General features: G+C 38.7%; 1 long non-coding RNA gene across 2 annotated transcripts in view; it reads right to left on the bottom strand.

Annotated features, from left to right (window-relative positions):
• Positions 1–2,521: 2,521 nt before the first annotated feature.
• Positions 2,522–22,230, bottom strand: part of LOC112823104 (uncharacterized) — a 62,779-nt gene continuing 43,070 nt past the window's right edge. Inside the window, exon 5 of one of the 2 annotated variants that reach the window (XR_012378123.1) lies at positions 2,522–2,586. This is a non-coding gene — a long non-coding RNA (uncharacterized lncRNA). Of the gene's footprint in view, positions 2,587–19,162; positions 19,467–22,230 lie in introns of those variants that run through there. The other variant, XR_003207935.2, reaches the window with a different exon arrangement.

The following is a 22,230-nucleotide window of genomic DNA, read 5'->3' as shown; positions in this document are numbered from 1 at the left end:
TTATTTATTTGACAGAGAGAGAGCAGGAGAGCACAAGCAGAGGAGAGAAACAGAGGGAGAGGCTGGGCCTCCGCTGAGCAGGGAGCCCAATGCGGGGCTCCATCCTAGGACCCCAGAATCACGACCTGAGCAGAAGGCTTAACCAACGGAGCCAACCAGGCGCCCAAATTTACATCTTTATAATACTGAATCTTCTTATTGAAGAAACAATTACAGCTTTTTGTTTATTCAAGTTTTCATTTATATGCCTAAATAGAGTTTTTTAAAATTTATTTAAAATATATATAGGTCCTGCATATTTCTTATTAAGCTCATGACTAGGTATTTATCTTTGTGTGTGATATCATAAGTGCAATATTTTCTTTAGATTGTCTCACTTGGTGGCTTGGTCCCAGAAAGCTATTGGTTTTTATGTTAAAGGCATAGCTCGTCACATTAGTAATTTCCCTCATTTTTTCTAGTTGAATTTTAGATTATTAACCTAGGCTGTCAAGAAACAAAGTAACATCATCTGTAGATAATTACAATTTCTCCTCCTTATTTATAATTTTTGTGCCTCCGATTCTTTCACCTCTTCAAATTGTGTTGGTTGGTACTTCATGAAAAATTTTATTTTATTTTTTTAAGATTTTATTTATTTGACAGAGAGAGACAGTGAGAGAGGGAACATGAGCAGAAAGTGGGAGAGGGAGAAGCAGGCCTCCTGCCAAGCAGAAAGCCCGATGCGGGGCACAATCCCAAGACCCTGGGATCATGACCCAAGCCGAAGGCAGACGCCTAACAACTGAGCCACCCAGGCGCCCCAAAAAATTTTAAATAAAAGCAGTAATAGTGGGCACTGACCTATTAATGTGTTGCTGGATTCTTTTTGTTATTTTATATTAGACTTTTATATCAATATTTATAAGTGAGATTGGTGTATTTTCTTTTCCTTCTGTATTTCTGCCAGTTTTCTTTATGGTGTCTTAGTAAACAGTCTTATATTTTAATGTAATTAGTCTACCAGTTCTTTTCTTTTGAGGTTAGTACTATTTGTGTCTGCTTCTGAAATATTTCTTTGCCCCCAAACATAAAAATAGTCTGCAGTTTTTTCCTAAAATTTTAGTTTCACCTTTCAGATTACATTTTTACTCTACATAGGTTTGATTTTAGCATATAGTATGAGGCAGCTACCCAAGTCCTTTGTTTTCTAAATAGACTACTGATCATCTCACACCTTTATTAAATGGTCTATCTTTTCCTTATTTCTGCTTTTGTCACATGTCCAAGATCCATGTATGTGCCTTTCTAACTCTTCCAATACAGTGTTGAGTAGAATCAGTGAGAGTAGGCATCTTTGCTTCATTCCTGATTTTAAAGGGAATGTGTTTAGTATGGTACCATCAAAAATGATGTCTGTCAACAGAAATTTTAAAAATAGAATATTTGAATAAGTATTTCAGCAAGAAGATACATGAATGACAAATAATCACGTGATAAGATTATCAACATCACAGGTCATCAAGGAAATACAAATTAATACAAAATAAGATACCTCGTGCATACACTAGAATGGCAAATGTCTGTCATTCAAATTTGTTATATGATTGTATGGAATACTTAGCTTCTGTTATTATTTGTATTATTCTTGGACTTATTCCAAAAACAAGAGGTATCCAATAGAGGTTTCAGTTGAGATGTAACATGACCATAATTGTTTTGTTTTGTTTTGTTTTTAAGATAACCCTGACAGCAATGTGAAGAGTTCTGGAGTGAGTTTATCTTAGGGTTACAGAGGTTCCAGAGAAGGAAGCTATTAGAAACACTGCAAAGAGGAGAAAGAAAAGCTTGAACCATGGAATTAAGAAGCGGGGGGGAGATTAAAAAGTCATTACTGAGAGAAAAATTAATAGTGTCTGGTGTATAATTAGATAAAGGGCATCAGTATTCTAGAATCAACCTATTGGTAGCTTGTCTTAAAATATCAGATATTGAAATATGTATTTCAAAATGGCAAAATTATATAAATCACATCACTCTTATATTGGGAAAAAATATTAGTGAGCTTTAACTCTAATCAATTTAGAAAATCCTTAAAAGATAAACTTGAAGGTGTTTTGTTTTGTTTTATCAAATGTTCAGATAAACATAATTAAATCTATCAACATTTTTTTTCCATTTGTGGTACGGACACAATACACTTACAATCAAAACTGACATGTTGGCTCAGAATAAAATACATGAAGAAAAAGAAATTACAAGAAGCAATTTTTCAGTTCAAATAGATATGTCAGCTGTGTGCAGATACCCTAAAAATGGAATAGAAATTTCATACATTTTTGAGCAGGAGGACTAGGTTTGTTTAATGTGTTTAGCATATCTTGGCAAGTTGAAAAAATATATATAAAATGTCTCTCCTTAAATTTAGTCTAAAAGACTAAGCATGTGTTTTCATGATGGGTAGCAAGGATTCATTTTTTTTTTCCTTTATCTTGGTCTTCATCTCTGGTTCAAAATGTTTGTTTCTGCTATTGAGGAGGATCTTCTAAACTGAAACAAATCCCCCAGATCATTGGTTTTTGCTTTTTCTTCATGTCTTCTTTGGTTCTGTATAGACAAATATCACAGTGAAGAAAAAAGTTAGGGCTAATACAGCTTAGTACATCTTATAAATGTTTACTTATACAGCCCAACTTGAAATACCTTTGACCTGAATTATACTCAAAGGGAAAAGCATATTGAATTACAACTAGGATTGCTCATCAAACTGAACCTTAGATAAGCTTGCTTGAATGGTAGCTGTCCCAACACCATTACACAGAGATCATCAGCAAATTTGTCCCCAGGTTGTGTTTTTATTACTAGATAGCACCTGAGTCCTTTGGACCACTGCGCTTCTTCCACCACAATTAGGTAAGAATCATGGAACACACAACATCCTAGGTCAGCTTCTGGAAACCAGACAGACTTCCGGCTTCCTGGAGGGCTCAAACTGAGAACCAAATCCCCATAAAGATACTTTCTAAGTTGGGGGTCTGGGTGGCTCCATCGGTTAAGCATCTGCCTTCCACTCAGGTCATGATCCCAGGGTCCTGGGATGCAGCCCCGTATGGAGGCCCCCATGGAGCCCCGCTTGGGGGTCCCTACTCAGCAGAGAACCTGCTTCTCCCTCTTCCTCTGTCCCTCCCCCCATTCTCTCTCTCTCTCTCTCCCCCTGTAGCTCAAATAAATAAACAAACAAACAAAAAATCTTAAAAATACTTTCTAAGTGAGGATGCTTCTACCAGGACCTAAAGTCAGCTATTTCCGTGAGTGGTGCATCACACATAAACACTTTTGGCTCTCCTGTTTACCCACTTCTTACTCTTTGATGCATAATTAATGCTGAAGTCAGAGTTGTCACATTCTCATACTTCCTGTTTTGCAGTTACTGGCTTTCCAAGTAGCAATTTAAAACTATCCCAGCTTAAAGTGGGAGCACCTAATTTGGAGGCAAGGGGAGATTTCTGTATCTAAAGAAAATAGGCCTAGAGGGCTAAGAGCTGAATTTGCAGTACCAAGACCCAAAATTCAGCTGATTTTGACCTTGGGTCTGATAGTTATCTTTCCTGAGTCGAAGTTTCTCCTCTTTTAAATGAGAATTATCTTACCCTCCCCCTTCCAACACACAGAGGATTTTGTGAAAAACAAACAAATTAAAAATTATAAAAGCATTTTGAATATTGTGAAGCATTTATAAAAACAAGAAATGGTATCAGGAGCACTTCTCCAAAGCAGTGGTGCCTCCTCTCCTTTCAGACTTCAGATGAGCAGCTAGACTGGCTTTTGGCATTTGATTCAAATGGATCTCCTCACTTTAGAAGGAGAACCGTCAAGGGTGGTTCAGTCTTACTTCCTGAGGGCTTTTTGTTTTCTTACTTCATCCTGCAAAATCATGTGACAGGATAGAATAATTTCACAAATAACCAGCCTGTACATGTACCGTATGTGTACTTCTTTAAATATGGGGTAAATTCACACCCACACAATTCTAGGTGATTGCATTAGAATGAGAAAAGTCCTTGTCGAGAAAATTTGGTCTAGATCGTTTCCATGGAGTGTTCTACTTAGAAATCCACAAAAGCTTTTTGTGTGTGTGCTTGTGTCAAATGTTCTCAGGAATGGATGCTGTTGGCCACCGTCTCTAGCTGAACATTAATTCCTTCCGCAAAACTTTCAGGTAAAATATTATGTTGCCCATATGTAAACCCTGATGTAGAGCCCACACCATGTGAATGGAGTTCTCCATCCAAGGGTCATGAGATCCAAAGAAAGTACTGTCCGGTATTGATTTTATTTTCTAAGGAATTAACTTTGTCCATCTGAAAATTGCCACTATATGAATGCTGGCTTTGGAATTTGGCCCGGATAACAGTTTTTGCAATTCATCATCCTCTTCTTGCGAAACCTGACACGTACCCTGTTATTGAATGAAATAGATCAGAACTTGGGCCTTAGCTCAGATCCAAATGCCAGAACTTCCAGTAACTTGTCATATTCTACATATTATTACCAGGACTCTGCTTCTGGAATTCTTACCATCAGGACAGGAGAATATCTATCAAATTAGCACATGCCACTTTAACTGTAATAACTGGAGAAAGTAAAATCTCCAGGGATCACAGTCCGGTGCCAAACCAGCAAAACCTATGAAGAGTATAATATCAAGGTGCCCAGGAAATCAAGGTGGAGAAATTGCTTGAAGATTTGAGTCCCCGTCTTAGTTATGTATCTTACTTACTGTGTGACCTTTGAAAACCCCCTGAAACCTCAGTCTCCAGATTTGTAAAATGGAGGTAACATTCGCTGACTGCTCCACAGACTGAGGAATGTATCTGACAGCCGTTCCTAAACAGTAAAGCCCGATCTCTCCACAAGGGCAGTCTTATCACTAACGGAAGATCATGATAAGAGGTGGTTTTTTGTGCCTGTTGGCATCTATTCGCGATTGTTGCAGTGTTGTTGCTTTGTGAAAAGCACATTAGGACATGGTTTTTGCCTGCAAATTTCAAGATGTGATAATTTATCCCCATTCTCATTCTTCACACTCTGTAGGAACATTGCTCAATGTTTCTTCACATGCTTTGCAAGACAGACTCTGAGCTGTAAATGTGGAAAAGGGTATAAGCTGGGGAGGTGAAGCCTCTCCTGACTAGCTTCTTCTGCTGTAGTGGGGTTCATGTCAGGCATATCAAACAACTGAACGCACAACCACAAGTTCCACATTTTGTCCACTGTTATGTCTCCAGCATCTAGAACACTGCCTGGTACAGAGAAGGCCATAAAACTTTGCCAAATCAATTAATTAATACTCCTTTCACTGGTGCCATTGATACAACCACTTCTAAAGGTCAACTATTTCTTGCAAGCACCATTATACAACATGGTAACAATCACAAATAGATGCAACAGGCACAAAAACACCTCTTACCATGATCTTCCATTAATCATAGGGCTGTCCTTGTGGAGAGATAGGCCTTTCCTGTTTCCAAAAGGCTCTCGGATACATTCCTCATTCTGTGGAGCCAGCAGAAGATGTTATCTCCATTTTACAAATCTGGAGACTGAGGTTTTGGTGAGTTGATTTCAGAGGTCACCCAGGAGGTAAGTTGTATAACTAAGACTTCTCAAGGGTGTTGAATATGTGACATCTCAAGGCTGCTGAAATTCAGGGTCTCCAAAGCAAGAGCACTGAGCACCAATTGGTTTGATAAATGTTACATATGATAAGTACACATCTTTCTTTTTTTTTTAAAGATTTTATTTATTTATTTGAGAGAGAGAGAATGAGAGACAGAGAGCACAAGAGGAAAGAGGGTCAGAGGGAGAAGCAGACTCCCCGCTGAGCAGGAAGCCCGATATGGGACTCGATCCCGGGACTCCAGGATCATGACCTGAGCCGAAAGCAGTCGCTCGACCAACTGAGCCACCCAGGCGCCCAGTACACATCTTTCTATAATTGTATGTATTTTATGTATAGTCAAATTATCACTTGGTACTCAGTGGTACTTGGAAATAAAAATGCTTCTATTAACTGAAATATTCATGGCATAGAATGTTGCAGTATCTGGAAGGTCTTTCTAACAATTACTAGACAGAAAGAACTGTTAATTTCAAGCTTTATTGAGATCCTCCTGATTTGAATTTTAGTTTATTTCTTCCATCTCTTTAAGGAAATTATGCTATAAATATAATGAGATCTTTTGTGCTTGAAAATCTTACACTGCCTGAATATTGTCGTCTTGAATATTGCCTTTTATTGTGCAGCAGAATAAATAAGAATTTAGGTTGATTTTGTTTTGATCCCAGAATGTACACTACACTTGCTTTTGAGAATAAATCCCTTTTACTAGCTTGTTTCATGGTATTTTGTTCTGGTTTTAATACTAAAACTGTATGGTACAGAAAAAAAGAAAAATAAAAAAACCTTTCCTCATGAGAGAGACTTCACTGAAATGATTTTAAGTACACATTTTACTCATTGCATTTTTTATAGCCCCACAACAATTTTTGTTTTCTCTGTACTCCATCTCCTCAGATTACAAACTATAGGGTAAAAAGATAGATCTTGAATCTCCCATCCTGTGTCACCACCTAACTGTTTAGAAGCTTCAGGTCTCCCTTACCAAATTAGTATTATTAGAGTGTATTCACTACACTGGAACAATCAGGACTCTTTAGGAACATTCAGAAAAGACAATATGGTTTATCAATAGAGTAAAAATTCGGAATCTTAGCTGAGGCGTTGCTGCATTTGAAGTAAAGGAGAGCAGTGCGCGCCACCCCAAAATATGCTGCTTTGGCATATTGATTATTTTGAATTAAAGTAACATAAGAAACACCTGGTACGAGAAGGATACCCTGACTCTCCTTTGTCCCCCAGAAAGCAGGAAATACATCTTCCACGTGAGGGTACCTTCCTGTACCAGAAAGGTAGAAGGCATCCTTGTCACCAGAGATGGGAATTTAAGGCTCTAGATCACTTATACTGCTAACACGTGAAGTCTCTAATGAGTGTGAGCGACCATAGGGACACAACAAATGTCAGACACAGTCATTGCCTCATGTCAACCATCGACTAGAAGGAAAAAAAGTACACACCCAAGTATTTTTTGATCTGGATCTTGAAGAGAGAAAAGGTAGAAAGGGAATTTGAAAGGAAGGATACAAAATGAGCCAAAGTATTAAGGCAGGAAAGATGGGCCATGTTTGTAAACAGTGTGGCCATCAGAATTTATACCATCTCCAGTGACAGAGAAATCTTGCTTCTATCTGCAAACACCCAGCCATGCCCAGGGCTCGTGCCTAGCTACCCAGTGACAAGAAAATCTTGTGTAAAAAGATCCCAGAGCACTTGCTCAAAGCTGAGTCATAGTGATCTAAATGCTCAGAACTACTTTATGTCATCTATAATATTGGCTTTTTAATAAAATAAAGCTAGAATTACCCAGCTGGGATGTGGGAAATGTCTTCCACCTGCCCCGTGAAGCCCCTCCTTGGGACACGTGGGGAGCTTTCTTTGCCGGGAAAAAAGAGGAATAGCTCTGCACTGGGCTCCCAGCTTGGCCATGATTCTAGGATTCCCCAGTCTTCTTGTACCCTCTTCTATATAAAACACCCCATTTTGCAGCGATATTTTGGAATTATATTAATGGCCTTGAGACAAACAGTGAGTTGTCCAAATCAACCATGTTTCTTCCCATCTACCTTTTATCTAAGCGAAATTAACAACTGTCTCCTTTTCCTTTCTCTAACAGTTTGGTTAATGCTTAACAACCAAATTTATTAATTTGTTCATGAGTCTCTCGCCCTCTGATAAATAGTGAGTGCCTCCAGACCAGGAGCCATGGCTCTTCATGTCTTTATCCCCAGAGAATAGCACATAGCCCATGCACAACTCGTTATGAAGTGTAACTAGTGAGTGGAACACATATTGGAAGTTGGGGGTGGGAGGTGAGAGGTTGTGCTCCACCGGGAATCAGATCCTGCAAGATCCAACAGGCTGTGCTAAAGCATTTGTGGACCCAGGGAAAGTGATCTCAACTGTCTTTACACACACCACCTTATTTCATGTTTCAGTAACACTTTCAGTAAGGTATCGTTATTATTCCTTTGTTATAAATGAAGAAGCTAAGCTTCATCAAAATTAACTTGACCAAGTTCTCACATTAAGTAAATAGAGAGCCAGGGATGGAACGCAACTGTTTGAGACACCAAGTCCATGCCCTTAACTATTACTTTATACATCCACTCCAAGAATTTTAATGCACACTGTGATGATGGTAAGCAGGTGAGTTAACTATCTTCACACACGTCAACATGGACGTCATTTTAGATCACACCAAGAATGAGAATTAAGGGCTCCAGTTATAAATCAGTAAGTTTTAGTTGTGCACTTGTTTCCAATTTGATCCTGAAAGCAAGATCATTAGACTCTAAATGCCTCTTTGTACAAATTGGTCCCAGGGTATCAGAGGAAGCTCAATTTGTTCCTGCCTCCTTGTACATTTCCCACTGAAAACAGTACTTGTGACAGAGCCCATCAGTTGCATTATTTGTCTGTGAGGAGCCATAGCATCTTGCCTGACAGGACAAAGATATAAAAGTACAAGCTTCCAAAGCCTTTCCCCTTACCTATCTTCTAAAGAAGATCCTGTCTGTGCAGCTGTGCTGCTAAGTGTAATAGGTTGGGAGAAGGAAAAAAAAAGAGAGAGGAATTTGATTCACTAAAGAAGAAAGGGCCTATTGTAGAAAGAAAGGAAAGCAGAAGGAGGGGAGGTGTAGGAAGTAACCAAGAGTTTTGAGGGAGAGATGGAGAAGAGAGATTTGGGAGTGAACAATTACCATAGTGAGTGAGTTTTTAGTAGTAGAGACATCTAAAGAGAATATTGGAAAAACTTTGGTATTGTGTTGAGAAGTATAATCCATCGTAAAGCCCATCAAGGAGAAATTTACCATGTTCTTCAATATTTTGAGGGTCAAATATGTGTCCTTCATATGTGTCACCACAGCAATATGGGGACTTAAGACAGATGTAAGAATCCATGGTCTCCTTGGACCTCACTTATATCTGGCAGGAACTTAGGAATCTCTCATATTTTACATTTAAGGAAGCAAGTATGGATAGGTGAAAAAAAAAAAAAACTAGTCCAAGTTGTGCATGTGGTCTGTTGTATTAGTTAGATAGAAATGTATGGATAGGGCGCCTGGGTGGCTCAGTTGGTTAAGCGACTACCTTTGGCTCAGGTCATGATCCTGGAGTCCCGGGATCGGGTCCCACATCGGGCTTCCTGCTCGGTGGGGAGTCTGCTTCTCCCTCTGACCCTCTTCCCTCTCGTGCTCTCTATCTCTCATTCTCTCTCTCTCTCAAATAAATAAATAAAATCTTTAAAAAAAAGAAATGTATGGATAAACAACCTCATTTCAAAAGGAAAGTAAGAAAATTCATAAAATAATATAGAAGTCACAGTATAAAAGATAAACCCATTTCCATTTCAGCATGGTAGATTAAGTATACTCCACTATCCCTCTCTCCCCAGACAAATCCTTAAAAGTGGTAGAAGAGATTTTAAAGCAAAAGTTAATTATGGTCAACAAAATTTAAATATACATTTATTTATCTATCTAAATTATAAGTAAATTATATGTGTGTTTGAAGCAAGGAGAGGAACTCATAATGAGTAAGAAATTGAGAGGAATTCTGAAAAGCAGGAAGATATAAAGCTGCAAAAAGACAAAGCCATATAGGAAAGCTGCCATCCAGGATATGCTACAAAACAAAACAAAACAAAAACATCTACTGGAAAGAGCTAGGAGCAGCCCTAAGAGTATTCTGCACTCGGGAGAGATAAAAGCTCAAAGCAGAAAGGGTTACCAGATGGGGGATTGGTTGGATTACTCTAGAGAAAACAGTCATGTGAGTCAACATCAGGACACACATCACAACAAGAATGGCTGCCTCCAAGAAGGAACTGTGAGTGTTGTAGCTTGTGTTCAAGAGTCAGGGCAAAGTCTGGGTGCCATGGCCACATAAGGGAGAAACAGGGGAACACATGACTGGAAGATCATCACAAGCCTAGAGTCACAACCCACGGCTCTCTCCAGGTTTTGGGACGAGTACAAGAATTCCAGCCCATCTTTCCAAGCCAGCTGTACAACAAAGCCAGTAGGTAGCCCGTAGGAATGCCAAGCACAATACGGTACCCAATAAGGATGGTAGCAGCATGAGAGATGAAAAGAAGGAAATAAGTAAAGAGCAAATAAGAGACAGAAATAGTAGATAAAGTCAGAAGTAAGGGTAACACATAAAAAGAATGATATTCAATCTGCATTTGCTAGATATGGTTCATGAATATAGCTTTGCAAAAGCCAGTACAAAATGTACTGATTTGCTAAGGCTACCATAACAAAGTACCACAGACTGGGTGGCTTAAACAACAAACATGTATTTCTTCATATTTCTGGTGGCTAAAAGTCTCAATCAAGGCGTCGGCGGGATTGGTTTCTTCTGAGCTCTTTTTTTGGCTTGGAAATGGCTGTCTTCTCCCTCTGTCTTCATGTGGTATATCCTCTGTGCTCTTCTGTCCTAATTTCCTCTTCTTATAAGGATACTAGTCATAATGGATTAAGGCCCATGCTAATCATCTCATTTTAACCTAATAATCCCTTTAAAGACCCTATCTCCAAATATAGTTACATCCTGAGGTACTAGGAGTTAAGACTTCAACATATGGTTCCGGGTGGGGGGGCGCGGGGGAGACAGAGCTGAGCCCATAACACAAAGGCAGAAGTATGATTATATGGTTCTCTACGTCCACAAGACAAAAATAAATCAGATGCTGAGGAAAAACAAGATTATTCCTGCTACCAATGACTGAAAAAAAAAAAATACCTCATTCAGATTCTCAAAAAGAGGTTACGGAGTACCAGGGTGAGAAATTTCTTTAGCAATATTCTTACAGTAAATACAGTGCATTTCATAACACTGTTTCTTGTAACACTCTTCAATGTAGGTCAATGGCATAATGCTAAAATGCAGTTTATAAAAGTATATCTACAAGCATGCAAATTCACATGATGCTCTGGCTTAATCCCAGAATAGATTTTAGAGTATCTAGCAGAATGAATAAATGGCTTTCTTTATGGAAAATCTCCATAAATGCATTTCTCATCCAACCTTTCAGAAGTCCTAAGAGAAAGGAGTTTTAAAGTTTTACTTCCAAAAAGAACCAGTGGTCTATGTTGCTATTTCAGTATAGACCCAAATACAGCCAGGTCACCAGAACTGTGGTGACTCGCCCTTCTAAGACAGTTTTGCTTAGTGGCTCTGATCTGCTATTTCCTAGAACTGTAACATGGACCAGATATCCACACTGCCCCATCTGTGTTCTATGCTATGAAATGGGAACAATAGCAAAGGAAAGTTAAGTGAGTTATTGTATGTAAACCACTTAGAACAGTATCTGCCCCATAGTAGCACTCTATTTGGTGTAAGTTTCCCTCATTAAGAAAACTAAAGATCTTTCAACAGTGGACAGCTACCTGAAACAAACAGGCTTGATACAACTTTTGTGCCTTTCTGTATGTAATTAATGCCAAAGCAAAGACTAGAATTCAGTTTTCCGCCACTACGTTGTACTGTGGTCGTTCTCAAAGGTGAGCATTGTCAGTAACATCACGTGGGAGGCTTGTTAAACTCACATTGTAGGGTCCCTTCCCAGAGTTTCTGGTACAGTAGGTCTGGGTTGGACTCAAGTTTGTACATTTCTAAAAGTTCACACTCTCTACTCATGTCATGGTTCTGAATCCAGCCCCACTCGATAGCTGCTGGACCCTGCAGAAATTATGCTCTTTCTTTTAGCTTCATTTCCTTGTCTGTAAGATAGGGATAAAGACAGTCTGTACCTAACAGCATGCCTGGGAGGATTATAGAGCACAGAACCCAGCATGACCACTTCTAGATCATTTCAGACAGCTTCAGGGCACCAAGCTGCTGACCTCAGTGTTTGTGTGTAACAGAATATTTTTAATAGGATGTTCTGTCTCTCTCAGTTTTGATTCAAGCCTAGCAAACTGAGCACAGAGTGATAGATGCCAAGGACCCCTCTCGTTACAAAAAGGGGTGCTGGGTTAACTACTCAGAGCTCCTGAAAGAGATAACCAAGCACTCTTTCTAGGGTGACTCTGCACATCAACTCCCTTAAGGGTGTTAATAGCCTCGAGTTGAAAGACCAAAATGTACCTGTGGCTGTGGGGATATTTCTGAGGAGTCCACAAAGCAATCTATGTGAGAAGGTAGGCATACCCATACTTCTCCCATTTAAGTATTCACCAAGCTACGAGAATGTCAACTCCAGATCACAGCAATACAAGTCAAGGAAGGCCTTTTGGGGCCCCATCTCCACTGTCTCCAACCCTGGAAGAACCAGTGTCAGTCTCAAGAGGGGCTAGTTGCCATGGAGAAAAGGAGTGCCTGACAGAGAAATCAAGAAGACGCCAGCCCAACCTGCATGTCCTCACTGCAGCTTCTTCCCATTTACAACACCTCGAACTGGAGGGGGAAACAGCTTTAATTTCCAGGCAAGTTCTGAGTTGTCATTATTACAATAGACGAGGTAATTTTGCTACTAAAATAAGACTTCTTTTATAATTAGAAGTACCAGAGGACTTACTATTATTTTAAAGAATCCAGAAATACTAATGGACCTTCACTGAATTTCACCCAGGGGCAGAAAAGGCATGTTGGACTGGGCAATGGGAATGAAAAACAAGTTGCTTTGGAGTTGCACCCCTAATGTTTCAGGCTCTTAATGCACCCCTTATGTGCATACACCTATACATCCCAAGTCACCAAAGCATATTTCTTAGTTCTGAGATTTTGCTCCCTCTCAACCAGATGAGGGAATATCTTTATTTAATGCCACTTCCAAAGAAAAGAGACACGATCATTTGGAGCAGCTCTCAGAAGCCCAAATATAGTGTCTTTAAAAATACGTATTCTTCAGTGGCTATTTGAAATATTATGCAGACATAAGGAAATAAGCAAAATATGTTCTGTTTATAGTCAATACATATAAAAAGCCCTATTTTTTTTGAAGCTCTGAGAAACAGCATAGTCCAGATCAGTCAACCACTGTTTTCAAGAGAAATATTTTGCTGTCATTGGCTTCTTTCCCAGCCCAAATCATTATTTGTTTCTATTCGCAATCCTAGGAGATGCACATCTGCCAGAAAACATCTGAACTTTTCAATATACAGAGCAAGATTTATATTCTCCTTATGCTTTACAATCACTTTTCCTGCCCATGTGTGACACAATGTAGGTAGTATCATGAAGGATTATGCTATGAGGAGCTAAGATATAGGCAGTGAGGATGTTCTTGGGAACGGATTGCTACATTTTTTCCTGCTTAAGAGCATTCTGCACTTTTTCATTTGTTTCTCAGACAATTTTGATTAAAAATCAAATGCTATTTGTTATTTTTAACAAAAAACATCCATTGTAGCTCTAATTCGCCTCCAAACTAAGACACATTTGTACGAAACATAGCATATGTTTGTCTAATTTCATAATTAAAATAACTGCTTTTCCCATGAAAAGTAGTTCACTTGGACTTCCAAAAGTAGTCCAATTAAATTTAAAAAAATGAAACAAAACAATTATTCCTAAACTCAATGTGTGATTTGGGCAAATAGATTTAATAAATACTTTATCACCTTGTGGAGCCCATCCCAACTTTACATCAGGAGTTATCTGGTCATGAAAAAAATTCAAGGAATTTCTACTGCCTCAACATAAGTAAGAACTATTTTTTTTAAAGATTTTATTTATTTATTTGAGACAGAATGAGAGAGAGAGAGAGAGAGAGCACATGAAAGGGGGGAGGGTCAGAGGGAGAAGCAGATTCCCCACTGAGCAGGGAGCCTGATGCAGGGCTCGATCCCGGGACTCCAGGATCATAACCTGAGCCGAAAGCAGTCGCTTAACCAACTGAGCCACCCAGGCGCCCCAAGAACTATTTTTTAAAGACTCTCTCCACCCTCATCCTTTCTTTTTTAACTTGGGCCTAATACAATGCTCTCCGTCTACTGAAGAGAGACGGAGAAGCTTGATAAATATCACAGCCTCTTACTTTACAAACACCTAGAATCGGGGTTATAAGGTAGAGATAAAAGTAAAAGAATTAAAACTAGAGTTCCAGGCACTGATAATGAATTTCAACTACATAAATTTACTTCCGTAGTTATTGACTAGCATGAAAAGATACCTAAATATTCCATAACTGTATCTAGATGTGATTGTAAAATTGCATGAGAAAGTAATATGGTATGTCCGGCCAGGTTCTAATTCTGACCCTACTATCATCCACTTGTAACACTTAGGATAGTTGGCTTATCTCTGCTGAGATTTCGAGTTAATAACAATAGTTTACCCACTGAGCAAAACCGTTGAGAGCATCCAGACAGTTAAAGTGTGGGGTGGTTTAAAAACAAAACAAAATCTGCCCTTGGAAACAGACTTAGACTGAGTTCCAAACCAGGCTGCGACACTTCCAGGTCAAGACCTTGGGCAAGTCTTTTGACTTCCCTGTGTTTTTAACTCCTCATCTAAAAAACGGAACTGGTGGTAATTTAAAGTTTAGAGGGTTCTTAAAGTGATTAAATGTCACAATATATGTTCAAGGTATAATGCATGATAGGGGCTCAATAAATGACAGTTGAATTTATTACTCATCTATGTGAAAATATTTGGACAGTAGGAAGGGATTTTATATGCAAGCCATTATTATTACCACACAGTATATTCATGTAATCAGACAAAGAGGGACTCCACTCAGGGTGGCCGCACTCCTGTGTGTCCTTCCATTCATCTTTTCCCATAAACTCTTCCTAGAAGGTCCATTTCTTACAACTTGTAAAAATCTGTGATTCCTCTTAGCATTGACCACTAAAACAATAAGGCCTGCCAGGAGCTTAACACCTCCTCTTACAAACAAAGATGACTATTAATTTAATACAGTGTGTCATTATAAGCAAACATTTCCTCTCTCTCTAGCTGCTTTCCTCACATGTTTCCAATTCAGGGAAACCTCATTTTCAAGCCACAGTGTTGCTCATACTGAACTTTGTCTCCATCTATATTGTGGCTGACATAGTTTCACAATCAAGTGCTTAGTTATAAATGAATCACATAGGCTTCTAGCCTCTAAACCAATCCTAAGTAAGAGGATGAATGATAATAACTCCCCCAAACATGTAAGAATTTAGATGCTGCAGAGGATGTTCAGCGGGGACTGGAAAACACGACTCAAGCCAGTGCCCTTCTCTGCACCGCCTGTTACAGTAGAGAGCATTTGCAGGTTTCCCTGTGCCGGTAAAACGTTGGAAGAAGGCAGCTTTTGTAATAGGATCATTGGCTAAAATGAAATGAGTCAATCTGATCAATAGAAATTGCACATGCAGCAAAGAGCTCTTAATGGATCTTAATCTCCATTAGGCTGAGTTGGAGGAAGTTGCAGGGGAAGCTGCATCACATTTCAGCCATTGATAGTAGGCTCCTGGTCCGTGAGCAGCTTTCAGGGAATGGGAGTATTCATCCTGGGGTGCCCTGGGACAGCCATCAATGGGATGGTAAACTCTTGCATCATCGGTGTCCAGGAAATGCTCTGGGGGACACTCTGGAGAATAGTCTCCAAGGCTTATGAAAATTTTAGCAGGAATTCATGGTGGGTCAACCAGAAGAACATTAGCTCATGAAGCTTTTCTGTCATGTGTAATTAAATGTGGTTTAGAATCCCTTAGACATGATTTATAAAACCAAAAGGAACAGTTCCAAGTTTGTTACCAGAGGCCCATAAAGTCTGTGCTGTGGGGAGAACAACAAGGATCAAGTTTTTCGGGAGGAGGCATACTTTGCACATGACACATAGAAATATAAAAAACCTAATGTTTGGATGCCCAGCATGTGAAACTAACTGCCTCTCAATTTAATATATAATAGGGAAAGCTCCATGTGGAAATTCGAAAGAAAAGGAAAATTGCACACAATTTAGAAGACTACCCATTGTACATGCACTTGGAAATTACAGCACAATATCTCCTAATTAATGCTGATTGAGTACTTTGATTTCAAAAATTGAAAAGCATAATACATGGACACCGCATTACACATTCACACATTCTCCTCCCAAAGTCCTTGATGTCAGAGACCAAAATAGAAAAGCCAATAGCAGATCGCTTCATGCTTTTATTTTTCTTACTCTAAGTAAAATTTTATGATTATAAATTCAAAAGTCCAGAATTAATAAAAATGAAACTGCCTTGTGCTATGGCACAAATAATTTATCCCAAATGTTTGGGCTACTTAATCAGAAAAGTGAGGGTTGTTTTCTATACCATATCAATAATTTCAAATGTAGATGCTTTCTTCCTCTGTGATTCTGTGACATGTCACTATTTATTCTATTATTATAGCACTTCATCACTGCAGACCACGCTCATTTTCACGTCTGACTCTCAACTTGATTGTGCCTAGATGAATTATGAATCCCTTGAAAAGCAGAATGTATCTTTTTATCACGTTATGCTCTCTGCCTAAAACAATGCTAATATAAAAGGAACGCACAGTACATTTTTATTGAATAAATGCAAAAACAATAAGATATTTTATATACTATAATCTTTCTGTGAGGCATTCCAAAAATACTACCTATTTTATAAAGGTCTGAGAGAACTTTGGAAATGTGTCAAAAGATCATCTTGACAAAATAGGGAAAAAAGCCAGATTTGTGTATTTATCTGGGTACTTCCACAATAGAGAATATAATGACATCTATGAACTTGTCAGGTATGATCTTTCATTGTCTTCAGTTACGAATTTTAAAAACTGTGTCACAAAGTTTTAATGTCTTGGATTTTCCCATTGGTAAATATGCTGAGAATTATTTAAAAAAACAAAACAAAACACATAGTAGCCAAATACGTTTTATTCTCTTTTTGACTGAACACAGACAGGAAAGAAAGTGCATTATGTAAATCAATTGTTGACATCATAAAGATGATCTAATAATTTACATTCTTAATTATCACTATTATCTGTTAATTGCTTCTACCCATGGCTCTTTTGAAACAGACAATCTTAAATGAAGTGCCTAGCAAACACAGTAGGGACTCAATATATATTGTTGAAATAATAATGAATGAATTTTGTTCCAAGAAAATAATGGAAGGAAACATTCAGCTTCCTTATGGCACTATACCATAGTCTCTGGCTCCCAACACCTGAGACAACTCTGTTTCAAAAATATCACTCTGACCTCCTTGGACTATTGGAATGCCTTTACTGGTCTCCAGCAACTTGCAAACATGTTTGATCATCTGGGAGTTGAGGGCAGACAGGAGAGAATGTGCTTTTGATAATGAAATTATTGATGGTATAATACATTTTTAATAATTTTCATTTTAAATTATCTTATTATTTATTACAAAAATATGAAGGCTGAGTCAAGTGAGAATTTTCCACTCTTTAATTAATCTACTCTACTTGATTTGATAGTACTTAACTCATCCTGTCTTTTGGGAGAAGTTTCTTCTCTATATATAATCTCCATCATAGAGAGGCTTAAATCAGCTTTATTATACCATTACTTGGAAGAGGGGAAGAGAGTTTGCCAATGTGTGTCTTGGTTTAATAACTATTGATTGTCTAAAACCTAGCAAATGTAGATTCTATTTGGTATAGCCAAAAGATCCTTTAACCAACAAATTCTTTCAGTTAAAAAAAAAAAAAAAAGTCCTAGAGTGCAATAATTACAATAGACCCCAGTGGGAGGTTTTGGGCTCAGCTGTAAGGAGCAATTAAGTGCAGGTTCTGAGACACTGCGTGACTTTTGTGAAAGGAGTATGGAAATGCCTGTCTCTGTCGATGACTGGACAAGTCACTTCACTCAGCCATCATGGTCTCTGCATTTTGTAGGTTCCAGGAATTGGCCCAGCTGGGAGCCTGGAACTCCATCTACTCTAAAATATCTGATCAATCACTTAACTATTAGAAAAGATGACCCCAGGAGAAGGTCTCATATCAAGGAATCTCTTAAGAATTTATCTCAAGTAAGCCCAATTTTTAAAAAATTATGTACTCTAATTAGCTCCGGGGGCATAATCCCCTTAGGAAGAGTATGAAATCGAGTTTGCCTTGTTTTCCAAAAGAAAAATGCTTTCTCTGTTCCAAACAATAGGCTTATTGGGCTACTAAACACTCTTTTCAAATAACATGACAGATTGATTCTAAACAAACTTTAGGACCACATTTTTTTTTTCCAAAGGGAATGACTTTATGAGGAGTTAGAGAATTTTAGCCATAATTTTCTCACCGTGATCAATTTTATAGAGTGCTTTATCTCCATGAAATATCAGATGAAAGCAATTTAAGACCATTTATGAAATTCACCATCTATGACTGCAGCAATATTATCTAGTGGTTATGAACAGAGATTCAGAAGTCAGAGTGCCCTGGTTTGAATCCAGGATTCTTCGGTTACTAGCTGTGTTATTATCTCTGTTCTTCAGTTTCCATCTGTAAAATGAGGATAATAATAAAATACAGAGCTCCCAGGTTTAGGGTACATTAGATCAAATAAATTCATATGTGCAAATCCCTTAACATGGTACCTGGAACATTATAACTACTATTCAGAATTAATTGTTATTGTTATTGTGAACAATAATGCCAATGGATACAAAATCTGAGATAGTCATGATATTAGATTCTACTGTATCTTGATATTAAAGCTAAAATCAGAATCAACAAAAATATTTTCACAGTACATGTAAATGTCCATGTAAATGATGTTAACCAAGGTTATGTCCTAATTCCTTCCTTGTCTTATTGATTTACATCAAACAACTTGCTCTAGCTAACAGATACACCCAATATATGGCCTCCCCCTCCCCTGTCACACACATACACTACAGGAGAATATACTTCTTTTTTAAAAAATTCTGGTGATATGTTTTAATTATCATGTAAAATCAATTCACTTCCTAGTTACTTTCAGGAAATGCAAATCACTATCAAACATCAAGCAAACTCACTGAATTGAAAGGCATTTCCCAACGTTAATTACATTTCAATTAACTCCACCAATTTTAAGTAATGCATCAATTCTTTCAACTATAAGGGAATGCTTTTTACAATTAATTTCATTCTGTCTAGTTTATCAGGATGTAGTTCCTTCTCAGACAAGACCGTCTGTTGGTAACAAATGCCTTTAAAATTGTTTCATGCTAAAACGAGTTCCTTCATGTATATTGTTCAGAACCCAGGACCTCTGCCAACTGATGGTGCAAGTGCTTGAGAAGATTTAAAAGCTCCTCTTTGAGAAAACCACTATCTATATTTCAGGTAGCGTTGGAGTCCCTGCCCATGTCCAAGTGGATAGGCCTTTTGCCTAGGAGAAAGTAAGAACCAGGTTTTTAACCAAATGAGAATATCCACTTTGCTACCAACACATTTGGTGCATAAAAGATATGGCCCTAGGTTAACCATAGAAACACAGAACACCTGCTTTATATTTAAAGAAATTGATCATGATCTAACTGTAAGCTAGAAACTCACAATGGTTTACCCAAGACATCTGATATTAAAGAGAATGTTCAAATGGGCAGGCCAATTCTCCACTCGGTGTTCCCTAAACTCGATCCCTATATGAACGCAGGTTATCAGAAAAGAAAATTACTCAGCCCTTCGTGATGAATTCAATATTCTTCTAAGTTACAATTTTATGTCACTACTTAAGCTTTTATAGGTCAAAACAAGAAGCACTCTTTTGAAAAAGTGTTGATGGCTTTTGCAAAACCATAATTGAAAAAAAGTTTTCTGCACGTTATCAAAGTGCTTCAGAAAAGTACAACATAATAAAACCATCCCTTTAATTTAGCTCAGGAAAATGTTTCTTTCTACAAATCAATGTATGTGTTTTTCTTTGATCAGACAATCAATGAGAGTTATGTGCCTCAAGTGTTTCTCTGTGTGCCCTGTTAGGAAACAATGACATAATTCATGGAAAGTGCCACTACTGGGCATCGTAAGCACTCCATTACAGTCAACTTCTATTATTAGCTGTTGTTAATAATTCTAATCATATTTGAAATGCCAAGTGACATCTTCTTTGTTGCTGTAGATGGTCTCCGTTCTAATCTTATACTTAATGGTCCTGTTCTATATTATTTCCTTGTATAAGCTACCTTAAAATAGAAAAAATGTAAGTTCAAATTGAAAATTTTAAAACAAGTAGGACTTCACGGCACTTATGTTTGCAATAATGGCAAAGGGGTTAGTTTAAATTTACAAATTAGGGCCGACGATAGAAGTATAAATAAGACTGTGATCAAGAAGTATGTTATTTTTTCTACCACAAAGAGAAGATTTGCCCAAATTCAGCATGTACCTATAATTTTTGATTTATAGTTAGGCATGGTAAAGCCTCAGTAGGTCAAATTAGGACTTGTGGAGAAAGCCTAATGGAATGAATGAAGTTTAAACCACAGAATATATAAATAATGTAGTTCTTTTATTTTAGGAAACATGAAAGCAGAAGCCAAGTAGGTCCAAGCGGGAGGTGATGGCAGGCTGAACCAAGGTCGTGACAGTGGGAGGGAGGGCCAAGTGCACAAGAGAGTTCCAACAAACAGGGCTGGGTGCACGGAGTCCAGAGGATGCGTCCTTTCTTTGAACTCTAGGAGACTGCGGAGAGATGCACAAGCCCCGGCTGCTTGCAACAGAGATGGAGGCATTTCCATGTTTCTAGGCTGGGCAAGCGGAAATACAACCTTTTAAAGACATTATAGGATCTCTTTTATTATTTTGCTTCCATGCCAGTCACTGTCAACAGTCTTGAAATCATGGGCCATGGAAGCAGGAAGGAACCCCGTGGACCATCCAGCCAGAACTTTCATTCTGCGGCTGAAGAAACTGCCCTGGAGAAAGGTCGCTCAGGGCCACACAGCTGGTCAGTTAAACAGCCCGATCTTAATATCAGGGCTTCTGCTTCTCAGTTCCGCTCTCTACACTCTGCTATCCTCCCGTGATAGGATATTTTTCTGGTATTCTTGTGGTTTGTGTTTTAAAAGATTTTGTTTATTTACTTGAGAGAGAGTGTGTGTGTGTGTGAATGTGGGGAGGGGTGGAGGGAGAGGGAGAGAGGGCATCTCAAGCAGACTCCACACTGAGCGTGGAGCCCCACATGGGGCTCAATCTCACAACCCTGAGATCATGACCTGAGCCAAAATCAAGAGTCGAAACCTCAACCGACTGAGGCTCCCAGGTGCCTCTGGTGTTATTGTGGTTTTAAAATGGAAAACCTCATATCCCAAGAAAACCCTCAACCCCAAGCAAACCAGGTTGTTCCGTCACCCTAATGGACATACGAATTATTATTTATATTCCCTTAATCTTCAAGAGTAGTTTTCATGGCTCATCATGGCAAAAGTTCACCATCCACTGGTGAGCCAAAACCACTCCAGAATAAAGAGTAGCCTTAACATTGAGGAGTGGTGACTTTATGTCAACAGAGTAGAAGGGATGAGTAAGCACCTCTTCCTTTTCCAATCTCACTTGTGACAAGAATACCGCCATCAGTTCCAAGTCATGGGACCAGGACTCCATCTCCACCCCCTTCCCCAATCATATGAGGCCTAATAGATCACTGGTAAAATCTGCAGAGGGTCTTTTTTTCCCCAACACCAATTATAATCTAAGAAAATATTCCAAAAGTTAAAGACAGAGTGGGGTTTGATACCAGCGAATCTTGCTCCCCACCATCACTCCAGGAAAACATGGATTGACCTCAAGGGCATCAAGCAGAAAGACACACAGACTAGAGAAATTAAACTATCTGCTTCCCTCCAAAGTCACCAGTAGCAAATAGCAAGCCCTTTTGTACATCTCAGTTGAAGCAAAATGGAAAGCCACTGCAGTCACTTGGGGCTTTCATTGGGGAGAAACGACACAGGCAACATGTACAAGAGAGGCTGGTGTCATCCAGCAGCAAGAGGCGTTCAAGCAAAACACTGTGATTTCTACCCAGAAGGTCTTTCAGTGTTACTTTTCTTCAACTGGGCCCTGCCCTTCCTCATGAGTCATGCTGGCAGGCACTGTCCCTGGGTAGCCCAGCCTCTTCTTCCTCAAAGTCACTGCATCTATTAGAGATGCAG

This window comes from Callorhinus ursinus, unplaced genomic scaffold (genome assembly GCF_003265705.2).
Source record: "Callorhinus ursinus isolate GAN/ISIS: 27379988/994484 unplaced genomic scaffold, GSC_fseal_2.0 scaffold5, whole genome shotgun sequence".
NCBI classification, from domain to species: domain Eukaryota; kingdom Metazoa; phylum Chordata; class Mammalia; order Carnivora; family Otariidae; genus Callorhinus; species Callorhinus ursinus.
The sequence above is the reverse complement of the archived record's forward strand: the minus strand, read 5'-3'. Positions and strand labels throughout refer to the sequence as shown.